Source organism: Ambystoma mexicanum, chromosome 3p (genome assembly GCF_040938575.1).
Source record: "Ambystoma mexicanum isolate Mex_15411 chromosome 3p, UKY_AmexF1_1, whole genome shotgun sequence".
In the NCBI taxonomy this organism is placed as follows: Eukaryota; Metazoa; Chordata; class Amphibia; order Caudata; family Ambystomatidae; genus Ambystoma; species Ambystoma mexicanum.
Genome location: NC_090925.1, coordinates 747,605,359 through 747,620,729, shown reverse-complemented (window position 1 = coordinate 747,620,729; position 15,371 = coordinate 747,605,359).

Below are 15,371 nucleotides of genomic sequence, written 5' to 3'. Positions count from 1 at the left end.
TACCAAAAAGTGCTCATTTCATGCACTGTGCAAGTACACAGGTGGTTCTACCCACCACCCCAAGCTGCTTGGGAAGTCCCCTCAATACATCGTTTCTCTCCTGGCTTTAGATGCTTCCCTCAGTTACAGTCCTTTTCATGGCTGAAATCAGTTTTCTAGCGAAATCCTTTGCAAGTAACCCATAAAGGAAATATCCCAGAAAACATACTACTGGATAGACCTCCAAGAAACTGTAGTTTCAAAACCTATTTGGACACACACAAGCTACAAAAATAAGGCTGCAGAAGAGATGTCTGAATTTGGGGATCACCTTGGCTAGCAGTGGAGGCTAAGGGAATGCATGCACTGACCGGTAGGCAGCAGCAATGTGTGCAGTGGGGAGAGCGGCTCCCGAAGACACCGGGAAGCAATGTGGGAAGAGCCTGAAGGTGCTGGCTACTCTGAGGAGGTTTGGATGGGAAATACAATATCCAGGCCGAACACAGAGTAGCCCGTTCTGTGGGATGGATTTCGGACAGGATCTGCACAGCCCACATTAACACCCATAGTAACGAGTGCAGGATAATGTGCTCTGTGGGGGACGCACACTTCTGTTGAATTTGCAAATTAAATTGAGCATGGTCCTTATGTCGGCCTATCTAAAGAAGATGCTTCTTCGACCTACTTACGTGTGGATGGTCAGAGGGAAAAATGGTAACTCTGTGTTTGCCACCCCAGTGGGCAGTTGTACACTGAAAGGGAGGAGTGCTTCCCTCTGCAAGGGTCAAACAATCGACCAAAGCCAAGGGGCTGCCTACAGGGGATATTAAATCATTATGGCAGGGACAGGACGGTCCGAAGAAGAATCAAGTAGTGGCGGAAGCCCAGGTTCACTCGCTGACTACCCTGCAGTTGAGGGTGCACCCACAAGGAGATCCGATTTCCAGCTGATGCTTACGGAAATGAAGAAAGAAATCAAGGACAGTGTAGCAACGTTGTCCAAGACAATATCCTATTTGAACAAGCACATGGTGGCAGTCAAAAAGAGAATGGAAGAAGCAGAAACTACCCTATGTGAAAAGGGCTTTGAGCAGCAAGAGATTTGGAAACGAGTTGAGGAACTGAAACAGCAATTGGATCTGGTGATCAATAAACATCTGGACGCAGAAAATAGATCAATACAAAATAACATACCGCTGCGTATAGTCCCTAAATCGGTGTCAGTTGCAAACTTGAAGGCCCACGTGTGTGCTTTGTTCCAACAGATCCTGAATGCCTCTGATGAGGAAGTGATATTACTTGACAGCACACACCGAGTATACACTGTGTACCAGCATAACAGGAATTTACTCCCAGATGTACTAACCAGGGTCCAGCTCTTTCAACTGAAAGAGGATCATGGAAGCTGCAAGACAACAAGATGTGGTCAGGTTCAGAGATGCCGCTATAAAGATCTACCAATATTTAGCTCTAATGACTCTGCATCCGAAGATTCTGCAGCTGGTGATTAGCTGGTTGTGAGATAAGGGAGTGTGTTACCGATGGACATTTCCCACGATTTGCGATTTGAGTATGGTGGGAAAGCCTATAACATCACAAAGGAAGAAGAGACGGCAGAGTTGTTGAAGGGTGATGAAGTGAATCGTCATGTAGAGGTTCCATGTAATAATGTCGCCACAAAAATCTCGCCATGCAAAAATATCGCCGAAAAATTGCCATTTTTTTGTGACAACATTATTGCATGGAACATGCGGGGGACACCCCCGCAACCCCCAAACTTTTTTTTTCTTTTTTTTTTGCCCTGTCCCCATATATATGGTCATCCAAATAATATTGCCACAACATTTTCCCGGCGATATTATTTACGGAGACCATATATATGGGGATATTATTACCTGATACCCATGTAGAGGGATCGCAAGACGATACTGGATGGGAGAGAGATGCACACTCCTAGGAAAGATGGGTGGAGGCCTGCTCAACCATATCCTAAAGGAAGCGGGAAGGGCCTGTGAACCCAGCTGGTTACCTGGAGTTCTGAGGAGAGTGGGTGGTTGATGACAGGTTGAGATAAAGACCTGTAACTGATAGGGGTGATCTTTTCTCTGTTTACTTTGTGCAAAGGCTCTGGAGGTGTGGGCGGTAATTGGAGGGCTTTAATTTCAACAGATAGTTTTTTTGTTGATTTCTGGGTGTGGTGGAATAGGCGGGAGGAATGGGGGGTACTGGATCTAAACCCTGAGGATCCCGCGATGGAAGTACAATCCCAGGGTGCGTGTCTCGGATGAGTGTGGGTAAGTTTCCTTTTGTTTACTGTGCCATGATGATTGGATTAAGAGAGTTTAAAATGGGCGGTCACTTCTCAATCTGGGGAGGTACATGGAGGGAGAGAGCTAGAACGGGTGATGGTTCAGGCAACAATGATTACCCTGAATGTACAGCATCTTAATTTGTTATAAAAATGATGGTCTGTCTTGAGGTGATGAGTTGAAATGAAAGCTTCAATTGTTTTTCTACAGAAAACACACTTGTTAGCAGCTGATGAAAAACAGATGAGAAACTATCCCCCCAACAATATTATGCGTCTTCTGGAGCAAAGAAAAAGGGTCCGGGAATCTTGATTGGGAATAAAATTGGTTTCACAAAACAATTCCTCTATAGAGATCTGGAGGGGAGCTTCCTGATTCTGAAGGGATTGCTTGAGGAACAGCTTTTTACTGTGGTAGCGCCTTATGCCCCAATGTAAGGCAGGAGCATTTCATAAAGATGTTGGGGGTACATCTGGGAGGTTGGCGTGAGGGTCAGGTGGTAGTGGGTAGGGATTTCAATTGTGTGATGGACACTCTAATGGACAAAACATTGCCTCCCACGATTAATGACCATAGCAACAGCTGGAGATGCTTTTAAGGGATCTGGGGCTTATTGAAACTTGGAGATTCTTTAGGCAGGAAGAAGGAGCATTCTAATTTCTCAGCGGTGCACAGGGTTTTTTCTAGAATGGATATGTTGATGGTTTTTCCCTACACTGATTCCTATGTTTGTTTTTGTGGATATATGCCTATGGTATCTCTCTTAACATTCCCCAATTTCGTTACAGGTTGAGTTGGGGGGTATGTTACCAAAAGAAAGGAATCCACAGAGGCTGAATGAGTTAGTTTTGCGGGACATCACAATTAGGGCACACATGCAGGGCATCATCCAGAATTATTTACATAGGGATGGACTGGAGATAAGGAGATATTGGGGGTGCACGTTACCCATACAAAATAGCCTTGTATGTGGACGCGACACCTCCCGCTCGCTACCAAGCGCAATGCTGGTAATGGAGGCATTTGCGCGGGTATCAAGATTTAGGTTTAATTGCGCAAAATCTAAGGTGCTTAATACATCTGAGAGTCCTGGGGAAATGAAGATGGGGTGTAGGGATTTTCTGCTCAAATGGGCTGAGAAAGACATAGCATTTAGGGATAAAACTAATGGCAGATTATGAGTGTCTATATAGGGCCAATATACCCTTGCTATGGGTGGAATTAGTGGATCTTCAGAGGTTGCATAAACAATACCTGACGTGGTATGCCCATATTGCAGCGTTTACAGTGACACTGCTGCCCAGGATTCTATATCTGGTGAATGCTCTTCCAGTTAGCATACCAGCACCAATGGTTCAGACACAACAGAAGATATTCTACTTTATATGGCAAAAAAGAAACCCAGGGTCCCCAGATGAGTTCTTATGCGGTCCACACTATTGGGATGTTTGGGAGTCCCCGATATCGAGAGATATTTGATAGCGGCACAGAAAGTTCCTATGTTGGAATGGACTGTGGAGGATAGAACGAAGAAGTGGCACAATCTGGAACAGGGGGCTACATCTATAGCACAGAGTTCCTCACTGTTTCTGGGTAATGCTACATGAGCAGCAGGGGGGCCCTCTTGGAGGCTACTAAATGAGCTCTACTGTATTGGAATCAGGCATTGAGACGGAAGAGGGACTGGGTCCCTTTACATCTGTGCGACATAATTCAGATTTTGGTTTCAGCCAGTTTTTGGGAGGGCTGGAGCAGATGTCCCACATTGACATTGGCAGATTAGTATAAGGATTCCCCCCTTTCGTTTTGAGATATTAAAGTGAAATTCCAGGTGTGTGAAAGGTAACAGTTTCATTACATACAGATTAGGCATTGGATCTCTCATGGGGGTTGAGGGGTTAGAGTCACTGGTACTAGACCACCGATAGGTTGGAATTATCAGTGAAGGAAGAGGACCTTCAGAAGAGGGTCTTGAGGCTCTACCATTTATTGGAGCAGCCTGAGAGGCTAAGCTCCCATATATGAAATAGTGGGAAAGACCTGACATTTACTATCCCGCAGAAGTATGGGGTCAAATCTGGTGGAGGGCTCAAAAGACATTGAGGTGTTCCACAGTTAAAGAAGCAGCTTACAAGTTAAGTTTTCTATGGTATCTTACACCACAGAGGCTTCATAAAATACATAAACCGTACTCACCTTTATGTTGGAGGAATTGTGGGGAGGTGTGCAATCTGAATCACATGTTGTGGTCCTGCTCTAAAGCGCAGGTTTTTGGAAGGAGATCCTGGGGCATATTAAAGATAGTGGAGAGGTGCAATTGCCCCTTTCTCCAGTCATAATACTTCTGGGGGTGGTAGAGGAGGAAGTGTATGCAGCAAGTTGAACAAAACCAAGGTTAATCACGGATATCCTGACCACTGCCAGAATGGTCCTGGCTCACCAGTGGAAAACTACTGAAGGTCCAGTGGCGGCTGTATGATGGGTGAAGCTGTGGGGAGTATTGGCAATGAAAAAGGTGTGTGTGTTAGTGTATGGTACCTATCAGAAATTCTTGAAGGTGCGGCTCCCGTTTCATGAGTGGGTGAAAGACAGAGAGCACCGTTGCTATAGTCCGTTGTTAATGAAGAATTTCTCAATGCTGTGAATGTGTCTGTCTTCATGTGTGTAGAGTAGAAAAATGGTTTGCACTGAGAGAGTAGTCATTGCCACAGTAATTGTTAAAATTGTATTGGTTCAAATGTATTGTTATACAAATGATGTTAATGTTCCGGAGGGAGAATTGATGCTTATAATGAATGGTATCTTTAAACATTTAATGTCAGCAAATGTCATCTGTTACATTATGCCGGACATTTACAAATAAATAAAGTTCATTATAAAAGAAAAAGGACCAGGACTTCAGTGTTCCAAATGTATAGACGAAAGACCTCAAGTGCCATGAAGACAGCTTTCAGCTGCAATGCAGCGATATGCAGCTTCTGGTACTTCAGGCTCAAGACAATACTGCTACATACGTGGCAGAACCCGAATGCTCTCCACATAAAAAATGCCATGTCCCCATAATGAGTCAGAGATAAAGCTAGTGTACCGAATCCTCTGAAAGGGAGCTACCATTCATTACTTAAATAGATGGACAGGCTTGTAGATCAACTGCACAGAGCCAACCTCCGAAGTACAGTGGTGACAGATCTGAGTCCGAGTTACTGAACAACAAAGCACATGCATACCTCACAGAAAAATTCACAAAGCACACCTCTGAACGACCCATCAGAAAGGCCATCTCAAATAGCATCAAAATCCCCAACTTTAAACTGAAAAGAACTGGTGGGTCCAGCTTCCCAGTTCTAGCAGCTCATCTCTGGAACTCCATCCCAAATGCACTCAGAGCCACCCCTTCCTTCCATGTGTTCAAAGCTAACGGCAAACTCTGGCTTAACACTAACGACTGCTAAATGCCTCTAATGCACCAAATACTCTGTACATTTATTGTAAAATACGTGAAACTGTAACATATCTCACATCTAAGTCATCCGACATTGTAACATAAGAAATGCATGATATATGATCCTGTAACTTAAGAAATGTAACTTACTTATGTACCTGTAACCAAAGATTTTATTTTCTGCTAGCGCCCAGTTGCTTAACGGCCAGGTGCGCTCTATAAATAAATAAACAATACTATACAACAATCCATTACAACTCAGGGGAAGGGAGACCTTGTACCGAGAAAGGTCTAGGATCGAAATGAAGACTCACATTGTCTTGGTTCTCTACTGTACCTCAAACTAACACCTGGAGAGGTCTCGAAGGGAGGAACATGTTCTATGGCTCATGAGCAGCAACTTGGAAACTGAGAAAGAGGAGAAGGGGAGCAAATGTGTGAGGTGGGTCAACCCAACTGACCACTTGGAGGATCCCTCCGAATGAGTAAAATGCAGCCATTGGTCCCTGGATTAGGCGAGTGGAAGAGTTAATATGTACTGGAAAGACAATCCCCTGGGAAAGGACCACTTAGTTATTCCCTGACACTTACTGTCCTAGGGTCTAGAGGGTCTGCCCAATATGTCCCAATGCGCCTGGGAGTGAGCCTGAATGCTTTGAAAAAAGGTCTAAAGAGAGGACCCCATCTGATGTGATCATGACACAAAAGGCTTATTAGACTTTGTTGAGATCAGCAAGGAACTTGGCTGTTCAAGCTTTTGTTTTTGCTTTTATGAGCTCCTCGCTGGTTGAAGGTATGAAAGAACAGAGAGCCATCAACGGAAGGTTGAAATCCTTCCCCTAAATGCACTGGATGAACTAGGTGCACTAAACCAAGCTTGTTCATGGGCATCACACTGCATTATCTGCCACATCCTGCTGGTTCAAAAGGCTAGCTGAAGACTCAAGCAATCCCGTCTAGAGCCAACCAGCATGCCAACATCTGCCAAGATTGGCAGAAACCACCACATGTTTTGCATTGGGGAGAACATTTCTGAATCTTGCAATATCTTGTCAGTGGAGGCAGCCAGGATAGCTTCCAATCCCATAAAAGCTTGAGAGGGCTTTTGGGATACACCATCTTTCCAATGCGGTTTATGTTTAAATTTATCTTGTCCATGCGACAAGGCATAGAACTAGGGGTAAGGGATTTTTTACCCTGAGCAAAGGCTGCCACCAATACTAAGAACGGATCTTGTGAAGGCAGAGTACACAAAAATTCTCATCTGGGAGGTAGCGCTACTTGTCATCTAGCTTGTTAGTGAGAGCAACAGACTATGGCCTTTTTGACAATCTGCACCTCCTCAAAGACTTCAATACGCAAAGCAAGTCTGGTTCCCTTCATTTAGAAATCAAGTACTGCTGTGAGCACATCTGTCTATCACTGGGTTCTCACATTTTTCAATTGGAGAAATGTCCTCAACCCAAGCATGCTTTTCCCGAAAGGCTGTAGAAGAGGAGGGAAACTCCTCTTTGCCCTCTGGTTCCAACTCTGTACTGAAAGGAAGGCATGTATCAACAGTAAGACAAACACAAGTGACAACAGTTCGAGGGTGTTTATTGAACTTTAAAAAGAGTTTGAAAAATGCCTATCGGATCCTAAATCTACAGATGAGAGCAAGCTACGACCATCAAATAATAACGCAGTCCTAGTAGTGTCTTGTCAAGATCATAGGGCCTATACTAATAAACCTATTGCCAATCCTTCCTCTAAATACAAATAGTGTGGGAAACAGTGTTACAAAAAGAAAGAAGTGTTCACAAAATGATATGTCAGGATGTTCAGGCCGTTGCCCTCCCTTCCCCATGTTTTCAGCACTGGACAAGTTGGTTCACTCGAGAGTTGCACAGTCGCTGGCTTCATTAGCAGGAGGATACAGTTCAATCATTAGCATCAGGGTCTTCCGTGTCCAAGTCTCTTTGCGTATCCAAGTCTCTTCATTCAGAGGGCCTGATGTGACAGACAAACAATAAGTAATTTTCCTCTTTCATATTTTCACAAGTACTCAATTTCTTAGGCCATTCACCTTGGATACCCCTCAGCCGGGCTCAGATCCTCGCAACACAATGTTCGTAAATTATTTATGCATCCAATTTCTCGTAGGGTTTTCTTTCTCAGGTGACTCATGGTTCACTCTAGATCCCCTGAGCTGGGCTCGGATCCCGCTCAGTTGGGCTCAGATCTCAGATGCCGCTCAGTCGGGCTCAGATCTCAGATGCCCCTCAGTCGGGCTCAGATCCCTTTTAACACAATGTTCAATTAGTCTCCTTCCATGGGCTCGGACTAATTCAAATTTCCAATAAATCTTTACACAAACTTGCTTTAACCAAAAGCTTTTAGCTGATCTCCCTCCGCCGGGCTCAGACCAACTTCATATACTTTTTTCATCAACTATCGAAGACTTTCAAATGTGCACAGGGTTTTGCTTGACCCGTTGCAAGACCATTTTGATTTCACAATTCTTTATCAGTCTTCAAATTTGCCACCTTTCAGCTAGATACGTAACAGAGACTTTCGAATGAGCACCCAAGTGGTGCCAGACCACTCCGTCTACGGTATTGTATCTTGGCTTCAAAGTTCAGTCACTCATCTGCTCTTTTAATTATATTTGCGTTGCTTGCCACATATGCTTCATACACTGTTCTCTTCAATATTCTCTATACAATGTTGCCGCTTGCAACCTTGACTTCAACACAGTCCAGTCTGGTATCAGTCTCCCAAACTAACCGGCTGTGCTGACTTCACTGCGCTGCTTTGTTGTAGGAGCCAAGGATAGTACCACAGTGGCAAACGATTCTCCCTGCCTTGACTATCGATGCGAGAGAGCCCCGGGTAACTCCGACACACAATGCAGGATTCTTCAGCCTGATTCCTGGTCTTACGTTTCCTATTCTTGAAGGTTCATGAAAGTAACAGTCTTTCATTGAAAAGGTCAATGGTACTGCTCTCCTTGTAATCCTCTTCAGTCTTGCCGTCTCTTGCCTTGTGTTAAACTGCCATCTTGGAACTGTGACTTCATCGTGTCCTTTGCCTTGTTCAGAGTGTGCTTTCGTGCTGCGCCTTTTATCCGTGTGGGGAAGTCTGATGGCAGTCAGGTGTGTGTAATGATCAGTAAATGCCTGACCCTGCCAGACCACTGTATTGGGACACGTCAGGTACACGGCTCAGGTGTTTGTTCGTTTTTTCTCACAGTGAGCTGTCCGTGAGAAAATGTTTGTGTTGGAAGGGGGGGGGGGTGAATTCCTATGTATCCTACCTGGTAGGATGGGGTAAAGGTGTTACAGGGAAGGGGATACCGCGTCTTGCCCTCCGGTGTCCCACTTCCACTCCCCAAAGACCCCTCACTCAGGTGATCCTACCGCACTGGTCTACCCCGAGGAAATGGATCCAAAAGAGATGACTGTGTCCTGGCCACCTGGATGACAGATCTCGGGGGACTAGCGGGTGAGACACCATCAGGTTTCTCAAAGTACCCTGAAACTTGTAATGCAGAAGCAGTGGAGGGCCGTAGGGCCATATTGTCTGGGAGTAAAACAAGCGCAGAAGTAGAGTTCACCCGATTGATGGTAGGTAAGAGCACTGAGGATAGAGGTTTAGGACATTGTCATAGGAGGAGCAAAAGCTGCTGGGCTCAGTTGTATAAGCAGAGGAAAGAAGGAAAAAAGTAACAGCTACATAATTTAATGACTACTGTACTCCTAGACAAGTCTTTTTTTCTCCATTACTAATGGGGTGTCTTTCCCAGGTAGGGTGTGGGATCAGAGCACCTTGTGCAGCTGCATTTAAATTACAAAGCCCCAGTTAGGATGAAGATTGATCTGAATTTACATTATATTCAGCAGAGGATCTTGGGGCGTCTCTTTTGGAACCCAGTTAAGATGCACAGATTAGGTTTAAGAGATGATAATAAATGCTGGAGTTGCTCTAAGGAAGAAGACACTATGCTTCACATGTGATGTGAATGTTTAAGGGTTAGGGGTTTCTGGAGTGATATTTTAGATAGGGTGGACTTGGTTTGGAACATATCCTTCCCAAGGACACCGTTATCGGTACTTTTGAAATCTCCAATTGGCACTGGTCATCTGAGTTATGCGACTCTATGTTGGGTTAATAAAGTGTTTCTGGTGGGGACACAGCACATTTTGCACCTCTGGAAAACAAGAAAAAAGCCATGTATTGAGGAATGGTTAATACAGGTGCAGTTGCTTTCACGGTTCGAAAAGATTACATTTCATGCATTAGAGAGGAGTCTTACAGAGAGAAATAAAGTGCATTTAATGAGTTCTATGCTTGAAATTTGTCGTAACAGATTCTAGTTTGTTTTAAAATCAACTTTAGAGTGGTTCATTTGATGGGGTGGTTTGGTGTTTGTCTTGTCTCGTATGGTGTTGTGTTTTTGTATATAATACTTTTGATTCTGTGTCATTTCAAAGTATGATTGTTAAACTATAACTGGTGGTATTTTAATAATTTTACAAGTTGTTTCTGTTCTACCTTTACAAATTTGTTTCACGTTGTAATGTTTTATTTATATTCTGATTGATACTTTTAATATATTTTGTATTTTGAAATGATGTAATTTTTGAAATTTGAAATAAAGTTTTTTTAAAAACAATGCAGAAGTGCATGTGTGATCACATCCTCAACATTGGACCTCCCATGCATTGGGCATTCATGTTATCAACTCCCAACTATATGACTTTTTATCGGCATAAAATATGGAATCATTGACAGGGAAGGCCATGTGAAGGAAAAGGGACTGACATAGGATTGCAGCCGTCACTATGGTGAATAACATTTACATACTCTTTTCTCCCATCTCCTTTCCTCCATACTAATGGGCGATTTTAAAGCATTAATCGAATGTGAGAATGGCAAACTATTTGTGCAATCCTGAAATCACAGTACTTGGGTCTTAGTTATATCAGAAAATGTGGAGAACCGCTTGAGAAAGTAGTTCATTCGGCCTAGATTGTGTACCCATAACATAGAATTTAAATATGGAATTAGACGTGGAACAAGTCACTGAATTACAAATGTATTCTGGTGGAACATGCCCCTGGAAGGTCACAATTATTGTTTTTGACCCTCACTAAATTCAGTTTTGAACTGAAATCATCCACTTATTACATTGCAAGGATGCAAGACATTATCCACTAAGAAATGGATGCCTTACAAACCTTTGTTTCTGGAGTGGAGCCCGTCATGGCCATGGGCTCCACATTTAAATGAGGACCCAAGAATTATGACTCAAATAGGTTTTTTTTACAACCCCAATAACCCCTGGTTTGGAGTGTATTGAGTTAACAAAGGATTTTCAAAGAAATAAAACAACAGTAATTCGGCTGGCTAGAGCACTGAATGCATTCAGTCTTTCCCTCACTTCCCTGGGGTCCAAACTCTTGGCGGTCAGAGAAACGTCCCTTACAGTCAGTGAGGTTTTTAAATGTCCCTGCCATTTCTTTCTTATACTGGTCTTTCCACTGTCATCACTGCATAGGATGCGGAGTTCCATCAAGGTACTCCTCACCACCTGCTGGATTTGTGGGGCGAAGCTTTCTTCAGGCAGTCGCACCTGGGTTACGTTTTGTAAAATCTTAGGGTGTCTGGGGAGACCTGGGTACGAGCCTTGGGGTATTGGCAGCCGACTGCCACAGTCGTTGCCAGCACAAGATGGCCAGGAGCTCCCTCCACAGGACCCCCCTTGGCCCCTTTCCTATTACCTTTCTCTAATCGCATCATTCTTTGTTCCTACTTGTTTTTGCTCCCTTCGCTTCCCCTTCCTTATGCCCCATCACTGTCCACCTCCTCCACCATAATGCCCTCACCAGTTCTTTATGCTCTACTCCCCTCCTCTACCACTTTTCTTCACTACCTCCTCCTCGGCTCTCCCTTTCAGGCCACACCACTCTTTTTCTCCCTCCTCCCAAGCTCTCCTTCTTTCCACTTCTTCTTTGCCTCCCTCCTTCTCGCTCCACTTTCCACGCGCTCTGCTTCCTTGTCTCCCATCACCTCCACTAGACTCATTTCAACACTGGCACCCAGCTTTGCTTGGAGCTGGGTTTTATAGTCATTCTGACCCACCTGCGGGTGTCTGAATTGTAAACTCGTCCCAATCTGTTTTGCATGGACTCTCGCTTAGCAGCTTGCCTCCGAGGAGCAGACTTACAAGGGGTTCAAACGCCATCTTACTTCTCATATTGCTCTGGCAAACGATGCTGGTGATTCTCTTTTCTGGGACTGGCAGCTGGCCGACTCTGCGCCTCCCCTGCTCTGCCAGGGGGCTCTATGTAAGTTAGATGTCCATTGAAGTGAAGTGCCTCATGGTTCTTCAGGCACAAAACCACTGTAGCGTTACCAATTGCAAATGGTGGGATTGTGAGTTGTTTATTCAGTCATAAGAAAACCAGGATCACTGTTTGATCTGGATAGATGGCAAACAGAGGTGATTTATTCATTGGCTTCCAAGTCAAAGAGTGCAGCATTTCTGCTTAGACCAACCCACCTATCTCGCCTAATCCACCTTCCCGATCCAGTAATTGTTATAGTCTTGCGGTCACCTGACCCCGGAAGGTTCGAGAACGTCTCTGCCTAGGCCTTTCGGCACGTTTATTCCACCAAACAATGGAGCAGTTCATAAAAACAGACAGTCCTGCCTCAATGTTCATGAACAGAGGTCACAATCTGTAATCTAGTTTTGGTAGAGCATAACCTATGGGGGGGGAGGTGGGAGATGACTTCCGGGTGAGTTCTTCCAGCACCACTTCATCTCAAGACAACTGTCCATTGTTCGTACATGTTCAGGCTGGCAGGAGCCGCTGCATACAGTCCCACAGCCTTACGCTGGTAATCCACAAGTGGAAGGAGCTTGTAAGTCTTTCATTACTGCGCATGTGTCCCTTATCAAGTTTTTGCATTCAGGCAAGGGGCGGGGAATGGAGGGGAAGGGGGGGGACCTAGAATAGAGTCTGCTAAAAGAATAAAACTAAGGGCATGAGGGGCACGATATCGCATGCTTGGGCATATTCTTTGCTGAGGTTCATACGGGGCAGTCTTGATCCCTCCTGCAATAGGAAAACCCCTTCCACATCATATCCATCAGTGTGAACATTTGTATATTTATTTATTTTAGAAAAACATATTCCCAAAAAGGCTAGTACTAGCAGATCAGTGCTCTCTGTGCCAAAGGAAGAGGATGGTTTTGGGCACTCTAACATCTTTGCATACTATAAGGTGGCGCACCTAAGAGTTTTCCTAGAACATATGACTTCAGGACATAGTGAACCTAACTAGAATATTGTGTGGCACACCCAAAGAGGTTTACAGACCTCCTATGGACTCCTAGGGAATGGATACCTCAAAACGTCCACACTGATCCAGTAATGGGCCATATTTGGGATCTGTGAAAGGGGGGCGTTTCCAACAAGTACGTGTACTCATGCTCCTATCCATTGCTTCAGTTTGGAGACACCCAATAGACTTGGGAAAATCAGGGTGAATCAGCAATGCAGGTTGGGTCTGATTTGGCTTTGGATGGGACCAACCTTTCTATAAATGAAGATTAAAAAAGTGTAAAGACGTAAGGAAAATGTTGGGGGTAAAAGGCTTAGGGTTTTTCAATATCTCTGGATAAAGGGGACAGTTTTGGGACCCGAATGGAAGGTGCAATCAAGGGGTGGGGGCACACACTGAAGGAATAAAGTATTTAACACTGGCCATTCCATAAAGAGGATGCTATTGAAGTTGTATAGAGTGATTATGTTTAGCAGTCTACAGCCTCTGGGAATGAGACTTGGGTGTCGATTAATGGAATTAATGTGCGCCGAAAATTCCCGCGCAGAGGTGCCAAAACGTGTGCATCGTAGTAAAAGTGCGAAAATCGCGGTGCAAGTGCGAAAATCGCAGGGAAACCAGCGCACATCGATTCATGGAAGTCCGTGCGCAAGAAAAACATTGGATGTGCGCTGAAAAAGAGCACTGCGCACGCCGGCGCACAGGTCATCCAACAGCGTGCGCCACGGCCACTGCGAAATCGCACATTGCGCGGCGCACATCACAAAAGTAGGCGGAACACGGGGCGTAACACTCGGAATGGGGAACAACGCGTGAAAATATGGGCGTCACGGGGGAAGTACAGGAGGCAAGTGCGCGGAATGCCCACACGCTCGCCTACAACCCGTATTCATGGAATCGAATAGGGCAAACCAGTGCACGGTGAAAGATGCGCACAGGGCCAAACAAGTACGCCACAAGAAAGCAGGCGGTAGCGTCCCTGCGCCTGAAATAATTGTGCGCCAAAATGTGCGCTAACAAAAAGCACCCATACACAGCCATGATGAATGGTCCATATAGTGGCCCTCTAGGACAAATGAGGTGCAAAGGGGTACCGACAAACACGGACACCCGCTGTGTGAAAAATAGCATGTGCGTGTGTTTCTGGGTGCGCGGGAAGTTCCACACGCGATTGGCCTGTGTACGTGTGTTTCGGGGTGCGCGGGAAGTTCCACACGCGATTGGCCTGGGTACGTGTACTTCGGGTGCGCGGGAAGTTCCACACGCGATTGGCCTGGGTACGTGTGTTTCGGGATGCGCGGCAAGTTCCACACGCGATTGGCCTGGGTACGTGTACTTCTGGGTGCTCGGGAAGTCCCACACGCGATTTCAGCAGGGTACGTGTATTCCGAGGTGCGCGGGAAAATTCACACGCGATTTCAGCAGGGTATGTGTATTTCGGTGGTGCCGGGGAATGCTACACGTGATTTGCCGGTGAGGGTCCTCCCAGGTGTTCCCTCTACACCGTCCACGGCTCCTGCAGGCAGCCCACACCACAGGGGACTACCCTGCACCCCTGCTCATGTCCCACAGGCAACCCATCCACCATGGCCATGTGCCCCAGCCAACCCACATGTCACCTTGCACTACTGATCACCAACACATGTCTCCCAGCACCCCCACCCCCCCAGCATCCAGGGGCACCCTCCACCAGGCCCCCACTCATGTCTCCTAGCACCCCCACCCCCCAGCAGTGAAGGGCACCCTCTACCAGGCCGCCACTCATGTCCAACTCATGTCTCCCATCACCCCCACCCCCCAGCATCTAGGGGCACCCTCCACCAGGCCCCCACTCATGTCTCCCACCACCCCCACCCCCCAGCAGTGCAGGGGCAGCCTCCACCAGGCCCCCACTCATGTCTCCCATCACCCCACCACCCAGCAGTGCAGGGGCACCCTCCACCAGGCCCCCCTCATGTCTCCCATCACCCCCACCCCCCAGCAGTGCAGGGCACCCTCCACCAGGCCCCCACTCATGTCTCCCACCACCCCCACCCCCCAGCAGTGCAGGGGCAGCCTCCACCAGGCCCCCACTCATGTCTCCCATCACCCCCACCCCCCAGCAGTGCAGGGGCACCCTCCACCAGGCCCCCACTCATGTCTCCCATCACCCCCACCCCCCAGCAGTGCAGGGGCACCCTCCACCAGGCCCCCACTCATGTCTCCCATCACCCCACCCCCAGCATCCAGGGGCACCCTCCACCAGGCCCCCACTCATGTCTCCCAGCACCCCCACCCCCCCAGCAGTGCAGGGGCACCCTCCACCAGGC